This window comes from Coenobita brevimanus, chromosome 63 (genome assembly GCF_032717465.1).
Source record: "Coenobita brevimanus isolate Jiangsu-jjx chromosome 63, ASM3271746v2, whole genome shotgun sequence".
Classification (NCBI taxonomy): domain Eukaryota; kingdom Metazoa; phylum Arthropoda; class Malacostraca; order Decapoda; family Coenobitidae; genus Coenobita; species Coenobita brevimanus.
This window is the reverse complement of record NC_137016.1, coordinates 23496941-23520573: the sequence shown is the minus strand read 5'-3', so window position 1 is coordinate 23520573 and position 23633 is coordinate 23496941. Positions and strand designations below refer to the sequence as shown.

Sequence of the window (23633 nt, the reverse complement as noted above, 5' to 3'; positions counted from 1 at the left end):
TACGTTCCATGTCAGCGAATGCTAGTTTAGCTGCCTCAAGTTTCTCAGGAGATATGCATCTGAATTTGGGTTGCACAGGAGGACCTATTGTCTTGATGTAATGAAAAATGCCATGTTTGGCAGGCTCATCAGGCTGCTGACGTAGCTCTGGTCAGAAAATATTAGGGAACTCTTGGTAGAGGATGTTTCAGGGGCCATCAGTTCTCACGGAGCAAACTCCGGTGTAGTGTTGGTGAGAACCAAGAGGTGCCGTCCAGAAGGTGACTACATCCAGCAGTCTACAGTTGGCGACATGAACAAGTAAGCCGTGATGACCCAGGAGGAGAGGCATCTTGACGTCAGCGATGATGAACTCCCAGGAAAAGCTGTCTCCGGCTGCTTTGATGATGAAGGTTCGAGTACCGTAGGTTGGAATGTTGGTTCCATTGGCAGCAACGAGTTTGATGTTGGTTGGTGGCTTCCTGTGGTGGTTCCTATCCTTCACTGTAGCAGGAAATAAGGAACAGAAGGCACCTGTGTCAATCAGGAACTTGTAGCCAGATAAGGTATCTCTTATGTAGAATCCTGATCACGGTGTACTGAATGCGTGAGTGTTCGGAAGTTTGGGGTATTGAGAGGCCACTGATGCAGTTAGCAGCAGCCCAGTTACACGTTTCTTGGCCACTGGCATCCAGGTATGGAACTGCGTGCAGTTGCTCCAAACTTGTTGTGATAGTAGCACAGTCCGAAAGGCAGGAATTGACCGCGAGTTCCAGGTTTGCGGTTACAGATCTGGTTGATGGGTAGCCTGACGTGTGTGAAGGTTTTAGTGGTGTTGGTGTTTGGGAATCTCCTCGGATGGGGCAAAGCAGATGGTGTCAGAGATACAGGAAGCCTTGGCAGCATTGATGAGCTCATCTACCTTCTTTATGAGGGCATCCATGGGGCTTTCGTCAGCATCATGTAGGGCAGCCCTCACAGAAGGGGGAAGACATCACAGCCATAGCTCACGAAGTGGGTCTACAAGGAGTGGTTGCTTGGTTGTAGGGTCTATTTCAGGCAGTCTAGCAAGAGCTTGCATCTCATTCCATGCCTCATGTGCTGTAATGTCCCCCAGGGGTAGTTGTGGCATACTGAGAAGAAGTTGGGCCCAGTTGCTGACAGTGTAAATTCTTGCAGGAGGTAATTCTTGAGATCCTCATATTTGACATCATTGTCCTTTTCATCCAGCCATGCCGAGATGTGGGGAAACAGGTCTCCTGGAATGGCATCCAGCATGTAGTCTGCCTTGGTGTGGTGGTCGGTGTCTTTCCACTGATGGAACTGAACCTTCGCCCGCAGGAACCAGAAGATAGGCTCCTGGAAAAGAAGGGCGACAGCTTTACCGCAACGGTGCCCGTGGGAACCAGGAGATGGGCTCCTTGGAATAGAAGAGCAACAGCCTTACCGCAATGGCATTCACTATTGGGGTCTGTTCCTGTCTACATTGTCAGCAGGCACAATGGTGTAGGCAGGTCACTCCTGGGTCACCAGTTATAATGAACAACAAAAAGTCCTCTAAGTTGTCTAGCATTTATTGGACATGTAAACATATAGTCAGAATTACTGCAGTAAAACAGAAGACATGGAAGAATTATGCAAATAAACAATGTTATTAAAATGAAATCAAATTCTACATAGTAGCATGCATGACATTTTATTTCCTAATTATGAACAAAGTAAGAATAAATAAGAATAAAATGGTAACATAAAGGAACAGACATTGTTACCATTCAAGGTCACTTGGTAATGCCGAATTTTCTGCCCCCAAACCAGTTGGTTAGCACGGGTGTAGTACTCTCAAAGTGCTTCTTCTTGTTGTTAGATGGTTTTTGTTCAGCTTAGGAGATCCTGCTGATATTAAAGTACTTAATGAGGGATATATCTAATCCACACAGTTTGAGGGAAATAATTCCAAGAGTGAGATACTTGTCTGGAGACAACGAGAATAGCAAATACAACATCGTAGAGAATGGGCAGCTCCAGTAGTAGCTGACACCCAGGGGTTATGTGAAATGTGAACAGAGTGGCCTCCAGATTGAAGCTGTCCTTCTCCTGCAGTCTTCCATCGTCCTTTCAGGGTACAGGGAGTGAAATGAGAAGCGTTTGTACAGGCAGGCAGCAGAGCCTGCCACTTATATCGGTCCCAGGGAGTGAAATGAGGAGCGTTTGTACGGGCAGGCGCAGGGCCGGCCACTTATATCGGTGCCAGGGAGTGAAATGAGGAGCGTTTGTATTGGCAGGCTGCAGAGCAGGCCACTTATATCGGTGCCAGGGAGTGAAATGAGGAGCGTTTGTATTGGCAGGCTGCAGAGCAGGCCACTTACACGGGTGTCGGGGAGTGAAAGCGTGCCTTCCCAGCACCAGTGAATTGCTGAGTGAGTCAGACAACGGTCCAGGATATTTGGTCGTGTCTGGGAAGGAGCCTCTGATGGGGATAATAATCATGTCCTGCCAAGGATAATCCAAGGCAGTGAGTTGTTTTCCTCTTTATATTGATATTGTATTGCCACCCGGGACGAAGGCCTGTCACCTTCCCCTTTGACATCTTCAGCCTGAATACATAATTTCAGTCTTGCTGTCTCCGAGCGATTTTATTCATATTAGGTTGCGCTTCCAGGCTGAATTAAACTGACTGGTGACAGCCTGAGTAAAGTGAATAATACGTCATCGTAGTAACGAGACTAATATTTTGAACTGCGGTAGCCTGATATGGATTCCAGTATGGCTTCCACGGACCTCTATTAGAGTATGATATTTTTACTTTTTTTTGCTTGGCTATAGTATATACTGTATGGTGTATATATAGATTTAGTGTGGGAGGACGTAATATTGTTTAAGAGAATGCGCTGGCTCAAATTCAGTATTAGTGGAGCAGAAATAGATCAACAATGGAAAATGCTCGGGAGCTGTGGTCCTGTTGTCTGGAATGCTACGCTGCTTGACTGTGTATGTGTGTGTGTGTGTGTGTGTGTGTGTGTGAGAGAGAGAGAGAGAGAGAGAGAGAGAGAGAGAGAGAGACTCTTGTTCATAATTTTAATTTCTCTCGCTTTTCGTTTATTTATTTATTTTTTTTTACCATCACATCTTACTTTTATCTCAGCTACTCTTAAACTGAATTCAGTTTCACGAGGTTACTTTAATTGGTCTTGGAATGAGCCGCAGTAATGCATCACGAGCCGCACTGATACCATGAAAGATTTTGTGGCGGATCTTGGGTAGCGGCTGGAACGGCTTAATGGGATAGTAGTAATGCCAGCAGCTTAGAATTTGTAGGAAGGACATAGCCTAGGGGAGTGAGGGAGGAAGTTCTAAGTTTCTAATAATTTTAACGCCTAGATGACGATAGACCACTCCTAAGCTGAATTAATGATCCCGTGGTTAGAAGAATAAGCTAGTGTTGATTTATGTTGTTATTTATAGGGTTAACATTCAGTACAACGACGCCATTCCTTTACTACTTTATTCCTTTATTTCTTTATTATTTTATTCCTTAAAATTTCTTTATTACATTTTACTATATTTCTTTATTACTTTAGTCCTTTATTTCTTTATTACTTTGTTACCATATTTATGACTTTATTCCTTTATATCTTTATTACTTCATTACATTGTTGCTTTATTCCGTTTTCCACCTGACGATTTTATTTAGCCTCGGACAACCCTCATCGTTGTCAGTGGGTAATAGATGGTAAATAAAATCCTTTCTTTTTCGAAAACTCCCTCCGAATTATATAATTTTGTCTGGAAAGCATAAGTATTAGGTACAAAATGTATACCAGTACTGAAGAAGTTGTGGGTCTTGTCTGTTTATCATTAACTTGTCTGGAGAAAGCCAGAATAAAATAAAAACAGGCGACACCGTACCAGAAACAGTTAAAGGTTTTGTCAGTCTTTAAAAAAAAAAAAAAATCTGGAAATTGCAAGAACAGGATCTAGACCTTATAGACGTTATGGTAGTGAATGGGTTACGGTTCTTTTCCCGGTAAAATCCATCTTGAAGGTGCAGAGGATAAGAATGAAGGACGAGGGAGCAGAAGAGTACTGGAGGAGGTTGGAGCCGCGAGAGATACCACTGGATCTGAAAACGAGAAGAGAACTTTCAAGGAGGCAGAAAATTATGCAGGTGGTCTGAGAAAAGGTTAGACGATCCTGCCAAGAGAAGAGTCTTGGGAGATAACTGGTAACATTGTGTGGGAAAGAAAAATTTGCTGTCGAAGTCTGGATCAGGAGAAAATAGAAAGAAAGTGGGTACGAAAAACTTGAGGAAATTAAACGATAGCTAAAAAATAAAATCAATACTTGAAGGCAACAGTAAAAATATTAAGTGAGACGCAAGACCAGATGAATATATATATATCTGGAAGAGGTGGAAAGGATGGGGACGCTGGAAGAGAGTTTTAGATTCAAAAGCTGAAGGGGAGAAACGTACTTAGAAAACAGGAAGAGCCCGGTAAAAAGAGAGAGAGAGAGAGAGAGAGAGAGAGAGAGAGAGAGAGAGAGAGAGAGAGAGAGAGAGAGAGAGAGAGAGGAAGTAAAGGTGCACTATAAGAGACCTGAATGACGCCGGTTGAGTCGTAGTGATGGATGATAAAATATAAAGATACAAAGGAAAGGCTACTAAAGGCGTTTGTTACGATAGTTTGGAAGGTGTGGCAAGAGGAGTGTACTAGATTGTAGTCTGCCCACCACAGTTTGGCTTCTTCCTTTGCAGAAAACTTCAAGTAACTGTTAGGGAAAATAAAACTACGGCTGTACATCCCTTCCATGGCACCTCCGTTGGAAGCACAGTACAATATAGTACTTCTTGTTACAGCCTCATGATGGAAAGGTGACAGTATTAGGCCAAAGAAACGTGGACAGAGTATAGAAGTAAGCAATAGATAGACTGGAAGACAGTACTGAGGGCACAGAGAGTGATAAAGTTATTTGGAGAGACATATAAACCAGAGATGAGGGCGTTGTTATTAATGATAAGTAAAAAAAAAAAAAAAGTCATCCCGGGAGAGTGATGACAGCACTGTTGTGAATGTTCCGGAAGATGGCGACATAGAGCATAGCCTGTTTGAAAGTATATAAATATAAAAGGGGGGGGGGAATTCTGAAAGCATATACAGTACAAGATAAAAGTAAAAGGGAGACGAATAAAATAGATACCATAATGGGAAGATGTAAAGGAAATAAATTGGGCTGCTTTACGAGGAAGTTAGTGTTAGATGAATTTTAACTGGAATATTACTCTGGCAGAGAGGGACTTGTCTGAGCTTGTTGAGAAAGGGAAGTTTGGAAGAGTGTGGTGGAAGAGGAACCTGGAGACGGATGGCTTGATGACGTCATTGGAAGATATTGTTACGAGAGGGAACCAGGGAGTTAAGTACAGTAGTGTGTAAGATGGGTTTGCAAAAACGTAACCTGGAAGAATATGCAGGAGGAGGGTACTGCAATGTGATCTCGAAGATGGGTTTGCAGAAATGTTACCTGAGAGAACGTGTAGAAAAAATATACTGGAATGTAATCTCAAAGAAAATCAGGAACAGAATGCTGGAGGGTACTGAGGGAACAACGCTGAAAGGGATGGATGTAAGGGAAGGTCTAACAAAGACATTTACACATATGAAAGTTATACATAGAAGGGACCTGATATGTCCTTACCTGATGGAACTGAGCCAGTCCCACAACTTGTATACTAAGTTGTGGTTGCAGGAAATTATATGGACCTTAGTAATGAGGCAAGAATGAGTCTCCTTGGTTGTTAGTAAATTCAATCATTTAATAAAACAAAATCTAACAACCAACTCAGCCGAAAGGGATCAGGTTTTGTCCGGGACGATGTGGAAAACTATGCAAGAAGACTGTTTTGTTAAGGATAAGAGGATATTGTACGAAGTGAACCTAAAAGACGGTTCTGTGGGAGACGGTGGACTGGAAGAGGGAAAGCCTTGAAAACTATTGTGAAACTTGGTGTAAAAGACAACCAAGAAAAGACATGTGAATTACGGACCAGGAACTGTACTGTGGGGCGGGGTCATGCACGAGGTACTTGTAAGAGAGGCACCTGGAGGAAAAATGCTGAAGAAAAATCACCAGAAATTAGTGTTGTGATAGCGACACCAAGAAGGGTGCTGGGAAACGCTGCAAGAGGATGTTAAGAAATGTGGCCATAAAGCAAGCACTATATAAAAAATAAATTTATAAAAGGGTGCAGGAAACTGATGCCGTGTTTAAAAGTAAAAAGCATTTTAAGTAAAAGATTTGGTGAAGGGAAAGTGTTGCAAGAGAGAACCTGGAAGAGGGTACTGTGCGGTGGAGGGACCTGGAACAGTACCAAGGAAGAGGATCCTTTAAGAAAATGCTATGAAAGAGACTCCTGGAAGAGACTTGTGAGAGGAACACGTGGAGATGTGACAGAAAATAATGGACAGTACAAAAACCAACATTATCTTCATAAAACTTGTATTTTGTGATGTATGTAAAAATGAAACGGAGAGGAACCTGGGAGGGAGGAAAATTCCACATCCACCAATGGCAGTAGTATTGTTTACTGGGAAAAGTAAATAGTTCCGACCAACGTAAACTCCCTGCAGATATGAATAGAGATGTTGCTGTTCATGGGAATGTGTGTATAGCAAAATAAGGTGAGCGAGGGAGAGGATGAGGAAGGGGAAGGGAGAAATGCAGCAGGGCTAGATGTTGAGGTGAGAGAGAGAGAGAGAGAGAGAGAGAGAGAGAGAGAGAGAGAGAGAGAGAGAGAGAGAGAGAGAAGTGAGGTAGTGAGGGAGAGGGAAAGCTCTATCAGGTGTTTTTATGAGAGACAAACGTAAAAAAGTGTTCTTAGATAAAAAGACATTTATATTGGAATACTGGAGAGGGTATTTTGAGAAAACGCCCAAGAAGGGAGTGCTGGAATGTGTCGTGAGAAGAAAGCTGGAAGAATTCTATGAACCTGAAAAGGACATAAAGGCGACTGGTGCAAGATAAGTTCCTGGAAGATTGCTAAAAGACTGAGTAATTGAAGGGGTTTTAGAGGAGAGGGTTGGAAGTGAAGAGCCTGGATGTGAGTGCCAGAAAAAAGGGGGACTTTGAGGGGTGTACAATTAGAAATTGTTTTGGGAAGGGAAAGAGGATATTGCACGAGTGAGTCAGAGGAGAGAATGGTGGAAGATGGAGGTGGGAGAAGCTGGAAGAGGAGAAAGTGTTGTAAGAGAGTCTGGGAAAGGAGTCTGGAGAAAGTTGCCTTAAAGAGGGTCATGGAAAGAAGATGCCGATAAGAAGTTGCTGGAATGATCCCCAAATAAGATGCCGGTAAAAAGTTGCCTGTAAGTTGTATGGAAGAAGATGCCGGAAAGAAGGTGCCGGTAAGAAGATGCCAGTAAGAAGATGCAAGTAAGAAGATGTCTGGAAGAAGATGCAGGTAAGATGCCGGCAAGAAGCTGCGTGTCAGAGTGTGATGTAATGCGAGTGGTTTTCCGAGCCTGGGTGACAGACAGCCTGGGACGACACCCTCTGTAATTGCCACCCAGAGCCAATTTGTACCCTTCTCTTTCCCCTGCACCATCACACTTTTTCCTTACATCTCGTTCTCTCGTACTTGTCCTTTCTCCTCATCAGTAGCTTCTTTTCATTTCCTCCCATCCTTTTCATTGTCCTGACATATTCCCTTCCCATTTGGTTTACTCTGTAATTTTCATTTTTACATATGCTAAACTAACTCTCTCTCTCTCTCTCTCTCTCTCTCTTTGTTTTACCATCTTTTAATGTTAACCTAGTAACCTTCCGACGGTTTTAGCCAGCGTCGGAGTGAGCTGTCGTCCTCGAAGGGGTACGCAATACTCTACATTCCCATTCTCTTTTTTACAACACCCACCGCCAAGCTCCGGGAGACTGCAAGACCTACAAAGTTTTCAGCTCTTCCTCCTCCACTTCCTGTTTTCTCTCCTTCCCTTCAGTCTTTCCTCTTCCTCTCTCTCCTCGTCCCCTTCATTCTTTCCTCCACCACCCTTTTCTTTCCTTCCCTACCCCATTCTTTTTACCTCTCCCTCCCCCCTTCTCTCCTACTGTTTATGTTGCCTTCCATCTCTTCCTCTTCACATCAAATATTAGTACCTCTTTCAACCCACTGCCATTTATTTTCCATTAGCCAGTCTCCTAGCTCGACCTAAGCTGCGACCCGTCTTACATATTAAATAATCTCCCTTCATTTTGGTCTCGGCGACCTTTCCGCTTTAGCCCTTGGCACAAATATTATGAAAACTAGGGTGGGAAATTATCGTGTCTGTGGCCCCCTGGTGGCGGCTGGGACAAGATGGCGCTGTTGTCTTGGCTTCAGTTTTGTAAATATTATGAAAACTCGATGGAATTTTCAAGTTTTTACGATGGCGTCTCCTTGCGGTGGTCATGGGGAAGTGTTGTCTTCAAGGCCACGATTGAAAATAATATTGCAATATTAGATCAGGATTTTGTGAGCGTCGATGAAAGAGAAGTTGTCCCTGATAGGCTGAAAATGTTTTTTGAAACCAGTCTATTTGTGTGTGTGTGTGTGTGTGTGTGTGTGTGTGTGTGTGTGTGTGTGTGAGAGAGAGAGAGAGAGAGAGAGAGTAATGGTGGTGGTGTTGGTGGTGACCAAATGAAGGAGGTATGTAGGCTACTTGACTTCAGACCACTGCTGAAAAAATTTGAAACTAGATTAGAGTTTTGTTTGTGGTCAGGTGAAGGAAGCGTTGCCTTTGTCACTGTTGAAAATATGAATCAGGTCGGGGTTTTGGAAATCGTGGCCCGCTAGCCGTGGTCAAGTGAAGCTGGTGTTGCCTCCTAGGCCAAGGGTAAAACACTGTGTAACGAGGTTGGGATATGATATGTAGTAGACTTTGATGGTGGTGGAGGTGGTGTGAGGGAGTGTGGTCGCCGGTGCATATGTCGTAAACTTTAAGAAAATATATAACAAATTATCATTTTCGTGTCGTTGGCCCCGGTGGTGGAAAAGGTTTAGTGAAGTTGTCTCCCACACAGCTATTATGGCGTCAAAGGCTGTAACAAAATATGGACGACAAAAACATTTGTGATAAAATGAAGCTTGCTGATTTACACACACACACACACACACACACACACACACACACACACACACACACACACACACACACACACACACACACACAGAAAGACAGACAGACAGAGATGGAAAGCAGGAAGTGAGAATCTGAGAAAAGCAGGCCGGGAGGGTGTAATGAAAATATTAGAATGTGAGGAAAGGCAAAAGCATGGGATTAAGAAACTGGAGAGAGAGAGAGAGAGAGAGAGAGAGAGAGAGAGAGAGAGAGAGAGAGAGAGAGAGAGAGAGAGAGAGAGGAGAGAGATGTGTGCCGGAGGGAAGGATATGTGTGGTAAGGGAGGCAGTATAATGATTGGTGATACTGGAAAGCTTTACAGTATTAATTTTTACATTGTTTTCTTTATGTGTCTCCGGTTCCTTAATTGTGTATGAACCTTCTTGCTCATTTTTTACCTTTTTTATTGATAATGCTTAGACTCTCTCTCTCTCTCTCTCTCTCTCTCTCTTTCTTTCTCGCTTGCTCGCTCGCTCCTGTCTATCATTCCCTCCCACCCGCCTCTGTATTTCATTTGCTCTTTGATTTTCCATCTTTGACCATTTGCTTCTTTTTCTTCGAATTTTTATTGTTCGTTTGTTACAGTTTCTGTTTTCTGGATTTATTTCTTCCTTTTTAGTTCTTATGTCTCCTCTATCGTTTCTCTTTATCAGTACCCTTCCTTGTTTCTCTTTATCATTTATTTGATCTGTCTCACACTCTTCCTTCTCGTCCTCCTTTCCTCTTCCTCTTCCTTGTTCATTATTTGTGTGCTTCGTTTTCCGCGTCATCTTCATCTTCCCGAATCTCCCTGTTTGTTGTGTTCCTTCCGTGTCTTCCTCTCTTTTGTTTTCTTTTTCCTTCATCTTCTTATTCCCTGGCTCTTCCTCCTCCTCTTCCCCCTCTTCCTCCCTTCCTTCTTGCTAATCCTGCCCCCAGCAAAATATGTACCCAGAATAGGTGCCTGAACCCGCCATAAACAAGGATAACCAGGATTAACACAGAGGTCGACGCTGTGCAGGCGAGGCAGAGCAGGACAAGGCAGGGTTGGACAGGACAGGGGAGGACAAAGCAGGATAGGGCACGGCAAGTTAGTGTAGACCATGTTGTGGTTTAGTTAGGGAGGGAATACTGGGAAATGAAAGTTGGGTTTGAACAGAGGGAGATAACTTATGGAAGGGCAAGATGAGGTAGTGGATAGCAGGCTGTGGGATAGCAGTGTGGTCTAGACTTTACAACATTTTTAGTAAGATGACGTCTTTCGAGGATTTATCCTTTCTTCCTGCAGCCAATTACTTCCAAATTTGGGGATACCCTTTCCACTTCGAAATCTCTCTTGTAAGCTGAGTAAAATCGTGTAGTAATAGTAATAATGGAACAGAAACTGACAACGTACCACAGACGGAGAATATCGTAAGCATGGGAAGAGCTACTATGCTCAAACTTCGGTAGGAGAACAAATGAGTACAAAGGAAAGCAACAGCCTCAGTCGTCAATATGAGTCTATTTGTTCATAGGGTGCATTGGGGAAAGGCAGAGTAGAGATCAATTAGAGTCCTTGGGGGAGTATATAATGGAATTTATGAGGAGGTCAAGCTAGAGAAAAGTAATTTAGACCAGTCATAGCACATTAGGAAAGAACAGGGCGGGAGAACCAAGGAAATTGTTAGAAAGAGGAAGGTACGAGTAATGTTAGCCAAAGCCTGAGATCAAGACAAGGTAAAGTGAGGCAGACAAGAAGAGTCACGAAAGGGCAGGAGAGTGTTGGGTGGAGCAGAGCACGTCAGGTCTGAGCTGAACATGATATGAATGAAGGTAGGCAGGTGTATGTTGGAGAATACCAGCTAAAATTTTATACTTCATAGCTTTAAAGTTTAACCACGTTTACGCTTAACATGCAGTCTGGGTGACGCTTGAGAGACACAAGCACATGCAACCTCAAGACACACACACACACACACACACACACACACACACACACACACACACACACACACACACACACACACAAAACAGATTCGTTCTGATGCGTGAAACTCCAACACTACACCTTTCCCACCACCGGAGGGACCAGATACAGCTACAGTCCAGGATGGAAGGTGGAAACGGAAGAAGAAAAAAAAAACACGTTGGCCGGCAGAATCATCATCACCGTCATCATCATCATCATCATCATCATCATCATCATCATCATCATCATGGAAAGGACCTTGAACTGATCATCATCATAATCAATCATCATCATCATCATACTCAATCATCATCATCATCATATTTATCATCATCACCATATTTTCCATTAGTAGTTGGGAAGGAACGTGAAATCATCATCATCATCATCATCATCATCATAGGACACATGCAGTCACGGTAGAGTAACAAGGCTGCGTCCTAAAGTTTTAACTCTCTCAAACTCGCCAAACCCTCCTTTGTTCTTAGCCTACCTCTCAAAGTATTCTTTTCACCCTGCTCTCCTTTCCCGCCTCGTCATCCTTCTTGCCGTACAGTACCATTCCTCTTACCTATCACCTTATCCCTCCTCCTTCTTACTCATTTTCCTACGACCTGCCCTCTTTTTGCCCTCCATACCAATGCTTATTTCTGTTGTTCAGAAAATGGAGACAGTGACGTACACGAACCAGGAGGCGTCTGTGGTGATCAGCGCCTACTACTGTCTGCCCATGGACTCCCTCACCTTCCTCACCTACCAGCTGCTCGTCCTCTTCGTCATCCCCGCCTTCCTCATGATCCTCTTCTACACTGCGGTCATCAGGGAGCTCTGGAGGTACACCAAGAACATCAAGGCACTGAACAACGCCACCAGGAGGTAAGATGTAGGGCAGGGTATATGAGGGAGGGTGATGTGTACTATGGGTATGATGTTGGGCAAGGTATATGAGGGAGGGCGATGTGTACTGTGGGTATGATGTAGGGCAAGGTATATGAGGGAGGGTGATGTGTACTGGGGGAAGGATGTAGGGCAAGGTTCTGTATATCAGGGAGGGTGAAGTGTACTGGTGATAAGATATAGGCCAAGGTATATGAGGGACGGTGATGTGTACTGTGGGTAAGGTGTATAGCAATTTATATGAGGGAGTGTGATGTGTACTGTGGGTAAGATGTAGGGCATGTTATATGAGGGATGGTGATGTGTACTGTGGGTAAGGTGTATGGCAAATTACTGTATATGAGGGAGGGTGATGTGTACTGTAGGTAAGATGTAGGGCAAGGTATATGAGGGAGGGTGATGTGTACTGTGGGTAAGATGTAGGGCAAGTAATGTGAGGGCAGGTAATGTGTACTGTGGGTAAGATGTAGGCTAAGGTATGTGAGGGAAGGTAATGTGTACCATAGAAGTTAGGAAAGGTGTAAGTGAAGTGAGGTGATAGATAAGTGTAAATATTGTATACACATATTAAATACATATCTGTTTTTCCATCTATCTACCTACGTATATCTGTCTCTTTATCTATATTTTTTGTTTATTTTTTACTTGCTTGTTGAGAGAGAGAGAGAGAGAGAGAGAGAGAGAGAGAGAGAGAGAGAGAGAGAGAGAGAGAGAGGAGTCACCATTCCCGTGACTTTTAATCAAGAGAGTCTTTCCCACTCCACCCTCTCTCTCATTGTCCCCACTTCCATCCTATTTGATTAAAGCGAGTAACACAAAGCCGAATATATTTTTTGAGCCTGAAGGTTCTCTTTTTTTAATTTTATATTTCTTTTCTTTGATTATGTGAAGTTATTTTTTTATGTCATATTTTCTTATTTGTGGGCTTGAGTATATGATTTCTTTATTGGGTTTGTGTTACTCATATCTCCTACTCTGCGAGCAAAATATATAAGGATCATGTTTATGTTACTGTTACCTTGAAGGCCTTAGCTCTCTCTTCACATGAAAAATATTGAAAATGCAAAATTTCTATGTAAAGTCCAATAGGAGAAAGTACGGTGAGTGTGAGAACTCTACGTGGAGAGGAGGCTGTGGTTGATGTGGGTGTGTGTAGAGGTGTGTGTTATTGAGGGTAATAGAAGGATAACGTGGAGATCAGGTTATGCTTGGTGTGGATGTATGGAGAGATGGGTATTATTTGGCACAGGAAAGATTGTGATTGGAGGGGAGGCAGTGCTTGGTGAGGGTATATGGAAGGGTGAGTATTATTGGAGGTAATTGGATCAGCACCGGTGCCTCCCTCTCACGCTTCCTTTCCACTTTCCTCCCTTTTACTCTCTCTCTCTCTCACTTTCAGACACCAGTTCCTTGAGCCAAAGAGCGTTATGTATCGTTTGTTCGTGCTACCACCAAACGATTTTGTTCAGCTTACAACAGACTTATCACATTGGAGGCGTTAGTTATGGCTTTCATTTATCTCTTAGCTGTTAAAGATCCCAAGTTTTATAAAAATTTCTTGAGGTAGCAAAATTATACGACAAAATGACGCAATCTTAATAAACAGGTTTAAGGTCCATAATTGTCATGCCACAGCCAGTGCCAACAAACAGGCCAGTAGTTACTGAGTGTATTTAGCTTTTACTTCTTTGTGTTAGGTAAAGGCGTTCACCATCCACTCACTAAATTCAGAGTTACCTTCTGGTGACCTTACAGCCAAATGGTTTCCTGTATCCCGGGAAACCATTCGCTACACTGAGTGGTAGCCATATGACCAGATAAATAACTGATTGTCCAGTGGGTTAGACACTTCAGCTGGATATGGCCGGTTAGGATTTACATGCAAGGTATGGCAGGGGTGTATTGCTTTAATAATGCCTTAAGCGTCAGGTCTTAGTATAGTCCAGCCCCGGGTCCTTATGCTTCTTGTGGGACAATACAAGATTACATGATGGATGAACTGTTGTTTTTCGTCGTAACTTGGGATTGCCTTTTCGTAAATATTTAGGTGTGGTGTGGTGCGTAGGTCAATTATTATGTATAACTTGTCTCCTCTTTCATGATGTAGGTTATAAATTACAAAATGGCCCAGTTCAAAATACTTATTATTTAGAGCACTTCATACAGTGTTATTGTTCTGCCATCTGGTGTCTACTCTCATTCACTTCACACTAACATCTATTACTTGTGGCACGCATCCACCCACCCATTCTCCTCACTGTCACTTTACATATCCTCACCATCATATTCACATCACACACCCTAAACTCCCACACACAAGTACACATTCCCCACACTTACACACCTCCACACGCACATGCTCTCTCTGTCTGTCTGTCTGTCTCTCTCTCTCTCTCTCATTCTCCTCACTGTCACTTTACTTATCCTCACCATCATATTCACATCACACACCCTAAACTCCCACACACAAGTACACATTCCCCACACTTACACACCTCCACACGCACATGCTCTCTCTCTCTCTCTCTCTCTCTCTCTCTCTCTCTCTCTCTCTCTCTCTCTCTCTCTCATTCTCCTCACTGTCACTTTACTTATCCTCACCATCATATTCACATCACACACCCTAAACTCCCACACACAAGTACACATTCCCCACACTTACACCTCCACACGCACATGCTCTCTCTCTCTCTCTCTCTCTCTCACACACACACACACACACACACACACACACACACACACACACACACACACACACACACACACACACACTATCCTTATACCCCACATTCAACGGTAGTTTGGAGAAGTGACACAGAGCCACACACACACACACACACACACACACACACTATCCTTATACCCCACATTCAACGGTAGTTTGGAGAAGTGACACAGAGCCACACACCCTCAAACACACCCTCTCACACACTTAGCAGCAGCGAGGGGGGAGCACTGCAGAGAGCCACACACCCTCACATACACCCTTTCACGCACTCAGCAGCAGCGAGTTGGAACCATGCACACAGAGCCACACACCCTCACACACACCCTCTCACACACTTACAGTAGCAGCAGCGAGGAGGAGCCGTGCACACAGAGCCACACACCCTCACATACACCCTCTCACACACTTAGCAGCAGTGAGGGGGAGCCATGCACACAGAGCCACACACCCTCACACACACCCTCTCACACACTTAGCAGCAGTGAGGGGGAGCCGTGCACACAGAGCCACACACCTTCACACACACCCTCTCACACACTCAGTAGCAGCAGTGAGGGGGAGCCGTGCACACAGAGCCACGCACCCTCACATACACCTTCTCACACACTCAGTAGCAGCGAGGGGGAGCTGTGCACAGATAGCCACTACCTGCGAGTGAGGGGCGGCAAGGAGGTGATGGGCGGGGGATGTGGGCGTGCCGGGGCGAGGAATGGGTGTGCGGGCGGAGACTCAGCCTACAACAGCTCCGCCCCCTCTACGTGCCCTACAACTTCACCCGCTCACGTACACCTTCCCCAGGTGGCCGTACCATCCGTAAGAAGATCAGGGAGAAGGGCGAGGATGTCAAGAAGGCCAGGAAGCAGGTGGGTGAGCAGGGTTCAGGGTGGATGACTGATGGGTGAGCAGAGGTCAGGGTGGATGACTGGTGAGTGATGGATAACAGGGGTGAGTGATGGGTGATTGGTGTGTAAGCAGGTGTGAGTGATGGGTGATTGGCTGTGAACAGAGATGAGTGATGGGTGATTAGCGGTGAACAGGGATGAATGATGGGTAATTAACAGTGAACAAGATTGAATGATGGGTGACTGGTGTGTGGTGGGCGAGCAGGAGTGACTGGCGGTAGCACCATCCAAAAGATCAGAGAGAAGGCTGAGGATGTCAAGAAGGCCAGGAAACAAGTGGGGGAGGGGGCATGAGTGACTGGGAGGACTGGCTGGAGAGATCGTCTGTTCTTTGAAATGAGTTTGATTCCAGGTTTGGCCAGGAAACTGTCAACTGAACTGAATTTCTTTAAAACATACTTTCCTGACCTTCCACAAGACCCACTGACATGTCATAAAAATGCACCCGTTAATTCCAGTACATCATCGCTGCATGACATACCTGTAGGATGCATAATAATCGTCTGTGGGTATCAGTGCTGAAATGGTGACATGTAATGTTTTGTGGCATGTAGGAGGACTTCGAGGACTTAGGGACAGGGCTCTTAGGCCAGTGCCCTAAAATGAACACATTAAAGAAAATGTGAAAGTATATAGCATGTAGGAGGACTGCTGGATTTCAGGAGACAGCTACCAAACCTATATTCAGAACTGGATATAGGTTTGGTGGTCATTGTCACTGGGCTTTGTGTAGAGAATCATTATTATTCAGGCAGTCGAGTTGCTGATTGGGGTAGTTTTTTCCCCCTGTGCTGGGCACCAACAAGTTATATGCTAGTCTTTATTAACATTATCAGGTAATTAAGATGCTGACAGTGGTGGTGGTGCTGTTCCTTCTGTGCTGGAGACCAACTGTTTATATGCTAGTTTGTATTTGCATTGTCAGGTAATCAAGATGCTGATTGTAGTGGTGGTGCTGTTTCTCATGTGCTGGGGACCAACTGTTTATATGCTAGTTTGTATTTACATTGTCAGGTAATCAAGATGCTGATAGTGGTGGTGGTGCTGTTCCTCCTGTGCTGGGGACCAGCTGTTTATATGCTAGTTTGTATTTACATTGTCAGGTAATCAAGGTGCTGATAGTGGTGGTGGTGCTGTTTCTCCTGTGCTGGGGACCAACTGTCGTCATGAGCATCTGCATTAACCTAGGCCTCCGACAATTTACTGAGGTCATCTCTTAATATCTTTACCACGTTACCACATAGTTTATGATTTTCTTGTTTTAATGTACAAAAGTATTTTGTGGTATTCCTCTTTTGGGGGAGGCGGAAGCTGCATTGGTAGAGGTGGCCAGCGGTCATAATGGACCAAGGTTCGATTCCCGGCTTGGGTAGGGAACAGTTTAACCCGCCGCATCCCAGAGATGTGAATTCACGTCCTCACATGATGTGCACTCATATCCTGGAGACGTAAATTAACGCGGCAACATTGCAAGGTCCCTAATTTGCACAATTTTCAATTTTCGTGAGTGATTTTTGGCACGTATACACGGGACACCTTCCTCTACAAGATGCTAGGCAGGGACAATGCCTTATCCAGCATGACCTCCTTCCCCCCCCTGCATGGCCTTTTCTCAGCAATTCACCTGTTATCAATGAACTGGCCAGTAAAGCCATGTCATGCCACGGTACGAAATTCAGGGCCAGAGTGATTCCCCAATCGATGAGAATGTGGAGGACAAAAATTAGAGGAAGAAACAGTCAGAAATGATGATCAGGTAATGTGGCAAAAAAAGGTCAGGAATGGTGATGATTTAGTGAGTGAAACAATGCTTATAATGCCTATATTACTGTTTGCAAACCAATATACTCTCGTACTACATATAAATTCGTACCAAATAAATAAATAAATACCGTTTATGAGTGGTGTAAAATAGTTATCCTCCCATTGAACTCGTTTTCTTTGCAGCCAGCCTGATAGAAAACCCTGTAAGGTAAGGAGGTACTCCTACCTGGATCGAGTATTTTAAACCTCAGGTGAGCGATTTCTCTATGAATTTTCGGTGTTTCTCACCAAAAGCGGATGTTTGAGCCAAAAAAAAAAAAAAGGTCTAAAAATGTCGGGACTGGGGCATACCACTGCCCAGAAAACGTCGGGATGGGGCGAGTTAAGGATTTGAATTTCATAGAAGCAGACTTTACTTCTCCAGCTACTGTAATTCAGTGTTTCTTAACCTATTCTGGCTTCAGCACCCTCGGTAATAAGGTCTTAGTCCAGCCAGCACCCCTTTACATCTATTTACTGGGACTACAGTTGCTACATTACTGCAGGGTTAAAGTAAAGTGTAGTAAGCTACTGCCTAAAAGTTTGTTTCATACTTTCTCAAAAAAAAAAAAAAAAAATCAAGGATGCCAATATACAGCAAAACCAATAAAGAAAAAAAAAATGATGCAACATTTTCCAGCACCCCCTAAAATTGATTTCAGCACCCCTGGGGGTGCCACCTCCCCAGGATAAGAAACGCTGAACTAGTTGCTCTGTTATTTCCCTAACTCTGTCAATAAGTATCCTACCATATGCTTTTCCTAATTCACTAAGGAGACTAATGCCTCAATGATTACCACATACTTCTCTTTCCCCTTTTCCTTTGTACAGGGGAATAATGATTAAATAATAATGATTATTCAAAAGCCAAAAAATTGCGATGTGTCAACTCGACATGCTCTGGTGTGGAGAACCTCGATGCTCAGTGCACGTGGTACTGCCTAAGTGGTTACTGTGTCCGCTTGTATTGTATCGTCTTCCTGTTATATTACTTGCAATTGCTATCGTTGCTTGGCGTCAGTTTACGTTTGTATGCGTCAGTAAAGAGGCTGAGGTTGGAATGTACTAGGCCAAGTTGATACAACGTAGACAGACAAGTGTGTTTGGTGCGGTGGTGAAGGTAAGGCGTGAGGAGGTGTGTTTTAATATGTTGTGTTACTGAGGTGCATGGAAATAGGTTCTCTGCAGGTTATTTATGTATTTTTGTCGATTTGATGATGTATTTTAGGCCTTATGTTATTTATGTATCAAGTGCCTGACGTCATAGGGCTACATTTCTCTGTATTACCTGTACACATTACTAACAAATATTTGTGATGCTTACAGTTTTTCCACTTTAACTTGGCCCAGATTTTCAGATTTTGGAGCTTATTTGGTGTAGCTCAGTGGCAAAAAATGACAGTGCGACAGCTCAACATCCTTTTTCATAGCACGCACTTGTGGCTAGCATCATATTCTAGTCTTAGTCAGCTAGAACTCCGCACTCGGGATTAATTCATCCTCTATGTCCTGATCTGTTAGTCGTATAATTAAAGGTGGCGAAGAATATACAGGCACTTTTTCTTTATCGTAGTTTTTCGGTTGTGAATGTAAGAAGTTGAGTGTACATCAGGGAGGCTGGTCGATTTAAACTCACGGGAGGCTGGAAGTAAGTTTTAATGGACAGGTGTGGAGGCGTTTATGCCCAGACCACGCAGGATGAACTCTGGAATTAGGTGTTTACCAGCAGGTGTTGTAGATACATTGTATTATATGTCTAGAATCGGACACATTAATCGGGTTACATCAGGCAAAATGCCTCGCCTCGTCCTTCGTCATTAAGCTTCCAAACCCTCCGGTTCACATGCTATGTTTCACATACATCTCCATCCTGTCCCTCCACATCATCCCTGGTCTTCCCCTCTCTCACTCCGCCTCCATCTTATCTCGCATACACGTTCCTAAAAAGTATTTCTCCATTCCATTCCACATGGCCAAATCATCTCTGGGTATTTGCAGCACTTTGTAGCACATCCACATGAACATAACGATTTTTAGCGTCGCAGGTTAGAGTGGGGCTAACAGTACTGTTGTGCAACGACTTCTATGCCAACATGATCACTTCCGTATTCCTTATCACTGCCCAAGGTGCTCCTACAACCTTACTTAGCGGTTATACCCCTTCTTGTCCTACATCGTCTAAACTCCCCCGCCTCCTCCTTCCTCAATACACTTCCTACATATTTGAGGAGATTTACATTCTCCATATCCTGATCATTCTGCCATACGATGTACCCTATGAATACATTCCTTTCAGTGACCATAACTTTCACTTTGCCATATTCACTTTCATATTTCGTTTCTTACACACTCTACCAAAATTATTCACAAGGCTTTGCATCTCCCACTCATTTTCACTTCACAAAAAAGTATCACCAGCAGAACCTGGTAATCTCTCAGACTCTCATCAAGGACAAGCACTCCATCATACTCTGTTGATATTGGTCATCAAAAAAAATTGTGAATGAGTACAACGAAGGTCAGTGCCTATCGATGGCACATAGGGTCATTGCTAAAGTTCGGTCTCAGAAAGCGACACGAAGCAAATAAATTCACTAGCAATTTGCCAGTTATGGAGCGACGGGCACACTGGTAACGTATTCGTCTCGCGATCTATGTGTGTCGCAAATATGGGGCTTGAAATCCAGGTCTTGGCAGACACATACAATGGATGGCGGTGGCATGTTCTTTCATGTGTTGACATATGTTTCCACCCTGTCGTTTCTCCCAGTGACATACAGTATATACAGTAGAGTATGAAACACACAGTAATCAAATGCAACCCTTCGACTTTTACATGCATTAGGCTTCCCATAGACAACCCTTTCCTATTCGTACTTAGTCAGCATGGGGAACTTATTTCTAGTTACAATTCTCCCACTCAGAAAGTCTAGTTCTGCACTGGACCATTGTGCACAGTTACGTGATAGTACTTAACGTCTCAGCAGCTGGTCGGTAATGGTTTTAGTCATGTCGTCTCAGCAGCGGATTGGCAATGCGTTTGATCCTCTCTCTCTCTCTCTCTCTCTCTCTCTCTCTCTCTCTCTCTCTCTCTCTTGTGTATATATATATATATATATATATATATATATATATATATATATAATATACTACAGTATAGCACTAGCTGTGTGTGTGTGTGTGTGTGTGTGTGTGTGTGTGTGTGTGTATTTTGGGCAGCCGAAATTACTCATTCAAATCGCACCAAAATTGACACGGAAATCGCAAAATATTTGCTGATTTGAAAAAACTTGGTCCCATCACGATTGAAAAACTTTTACTATATTTACTGAGCGATCACATTTTGACCAAAAAACTACGCTGCAGGCGCCCGGCATAGGATCTCCGTAGAATTTTTTGCCCCTAGCTATAACTAAAATATATTATAGCATCGAGAGAGCCCTCCGCAGGAGCAAGTGCTAGGGGCCCGAAGAGTCCACGAGCACTTATATATACTGTATATATATATATATATATATATATATATATATATATATATATATATATATATATATATATATATATATATATATATATATATATATATATATATATATATATATATATATATATATATATATATATATATATATATATATATATATATATATATATATATATATATATATATATATATATATGTGTAGATTTTATCACACACACACACATCATCTGTCAGCAAACAGTGAGCCTACCTGGTGGTTCACATTGGAAGTTTGTACTGCACCATGTCTGTCACTGACGCCTTGTATCTTACGAAAATTCTTTGTTATGAGATGCAGAATGTAAGACGCGGGGTGTGTTACAGGAATAGTTTCTTTGACGGTACGTGGTTATTGATGTATGACTTTATTCATTAGTGATGGCAAATGTAATCGTCAATGCAGTCTGAAGGTAAATTTCGTACATATGTCGTACTCATATAATTAATAATGAAAATAGGACATAGATGTTTAGCGTGCTGCATTTATTTTTTTTTTTCAACAGCTGTCATCGGTCTATCGTAAGACAACTGTTGTGTTACAGCACTAATGAAGCACTTAATTTTGCAGTTCTAGGGGAACAAAACAGTAGCTCTAAAAGTAGCAAGAGGGAACGTAATTAGCCTGTAGCACTACAGGTGACATGATTTTGCAACTCTAAAGGAACTGTAACAGTAACCTTAAAGGTATCACGAACTTGCATCCGTAAAGGGAGAACAATAACAACATTAAGGCAGTTCAAAAATTAACATAATCGTAACACTAAAGGTAACACAACACATTACATCTCCAAGGGTAACATAACAACGGCACTGAGGGATAGTAACAGTAACACAAATAGTAGCATGAATTATCAGTAAACATACGGACCATTGTCATGGAGAATCAGGTGTGTGTACTTAACCCTCTTAACCGAGGACGCCATTACACCCACATCCACGGAAGTGTAGTAGAGGTATCGTGTGTGTGTGTGTGTGTGTGTGTGTGTGTGTGTGTGTGAGAGAGAGAGAGAGAGAGAGAGAGAGAGAGAGAGAGAGAGAGCAAAATAATTCAAACTGCACGAGAGTTGGTGGAAGTATAGACGGTTTTCATACGGTAGGGATTGACTTGTTGCTTTTGAGACCAGATGGTCGGAGATCAAGTTTACACGGCATGATCAACGTAATTTTGATTCAATGTATACAAAACCTGGTGGAAGTGTTGAGGGTAAGGCAAGGATGAAGTTGTTCGATGTAGAAGGCAATCAGTCCAAGGTCACTGACGTAGGATCGACCCTATAAGTCCGTTTTAAATCTAATAAAACCAGACTGTGGAAAGCTTGAAGGTCAAATAAGGATGACGATAGTGGATTTTGATAAGAACAGGTCAACGTTCATGGTAACGCGACAAAGACAAATCGAACGTTTTAATCAGATCTGGACTAAACTTGGTTGAAGGGTTGAGAATCAGGCAAGGATAATGCAGGTATAAAGTCCAGGATATAGGGAAAGGCAAATGTTCAGCCCTTGTGTGTATATATATATATATATATATATATATATATATATATATGCTATATAACTTCAATAAGCACTGAAAATATTTCTCGTATTGGAGAGGTTAGACGTAAAATTCATTAACACCTTCAGTATGAAAGGTCTTCAGTAAAATGAAGGTAGCAAGTGTAGACTGAAGAAGAAGTCGTTGTACTGACAGGGTTAAGGTGGCGTCTGTTTTCAAGGGACATCTCGTGGGCTTAGGAGGCTTTTCTGGCACCTCTGCTTTAGCTATGGTTATTGCGACTATCACCATTATGTACCGTATATATCTATGTACACACACACACACACACACACACACACACACACACACACACACTCAGCAAGACTGTTTACATGTCAGTGGTAATACTGGACAATTATCTCAGCAGGCGGTAATAAGCTAACGTTTTCGTGCAGAGAATTGATTCCTTGGCAACAGGCTAAAGTACAATATTACTTAATCAAAATGGGATGCTGTGTGAAAAGACTGCACCATCACAGAGCAGTGACACTTGATGTCAAAACTAACCAATAATTATAATGCGACCCAAAACTGTAAGCAACTGCAAGTCAGTTTACCACACAACAAACAGTAGGTCGCCATACGTTCTTGAGTCAGAAAGTTTGTTAAGGACTAAGAGCACTAAATTTTGCATAATATATACACATCAATAGCGTAATTGTAAACACACAATACTGTATTGTATGACATGAAGTCAGCTGAAGCAGTGATATATAGTTTCAGAATCGCATTTACTCGTAACCTCTTGTTCTTGCCATGGAATATCACGCGATTTCATTAAGTTCAGGAAAGAGTATTCGAACTCTAGAGGTTATATAAAGCTTTCGGTAACCTCATTACTGTTAGGAAATCTTTCAAAGCTGAAATAACCGTCCAGTGACAGCAAGAATAATATAAATATGATGTTCTCTTGGTGGTAAGGTCAATATCTGACTGAAAAGCATTGTTAGTGCTTCGGATCCGGTATCGCCCCCCCCTCTTTTTTTTCTTGCTACTTCTAGATTATTTCTTTATTCTTTTAAGAGACCCCCCCCGCAACTGTAAGTATTGCTTATAATGTACGAACTAAATATAGATTTCGAGAACCTCTTCACTACGAGGGAGGTCTCCTCAGTTGCGTAAACCAAAGACATCCTTGGGCAGAAAGGGTCAGGCACACGCTGTCAGTATGCAGTAGAAACTTTTTTT

The 23633-nt window shown here is 42.9% G+C and overlaps 2 pseudogenes; one reads left to right on the top strand and one right to left on the bottom strand.

Annotated features, from left to right (window-relative positions):
- The window catches only part of LOC145404396 (cholecystokinin receptor type A-like), an 85155-nt pseudogene extending 68356 nt beyond the window's left edge, over positions 1–16799 (top strand).
- Positions 646–6047, bottom strand: LOC145404312 (uncharacterized; annotated as a pseudogene).
- Positions 16800–23633: the final 6834 nt, after the last annotated feature.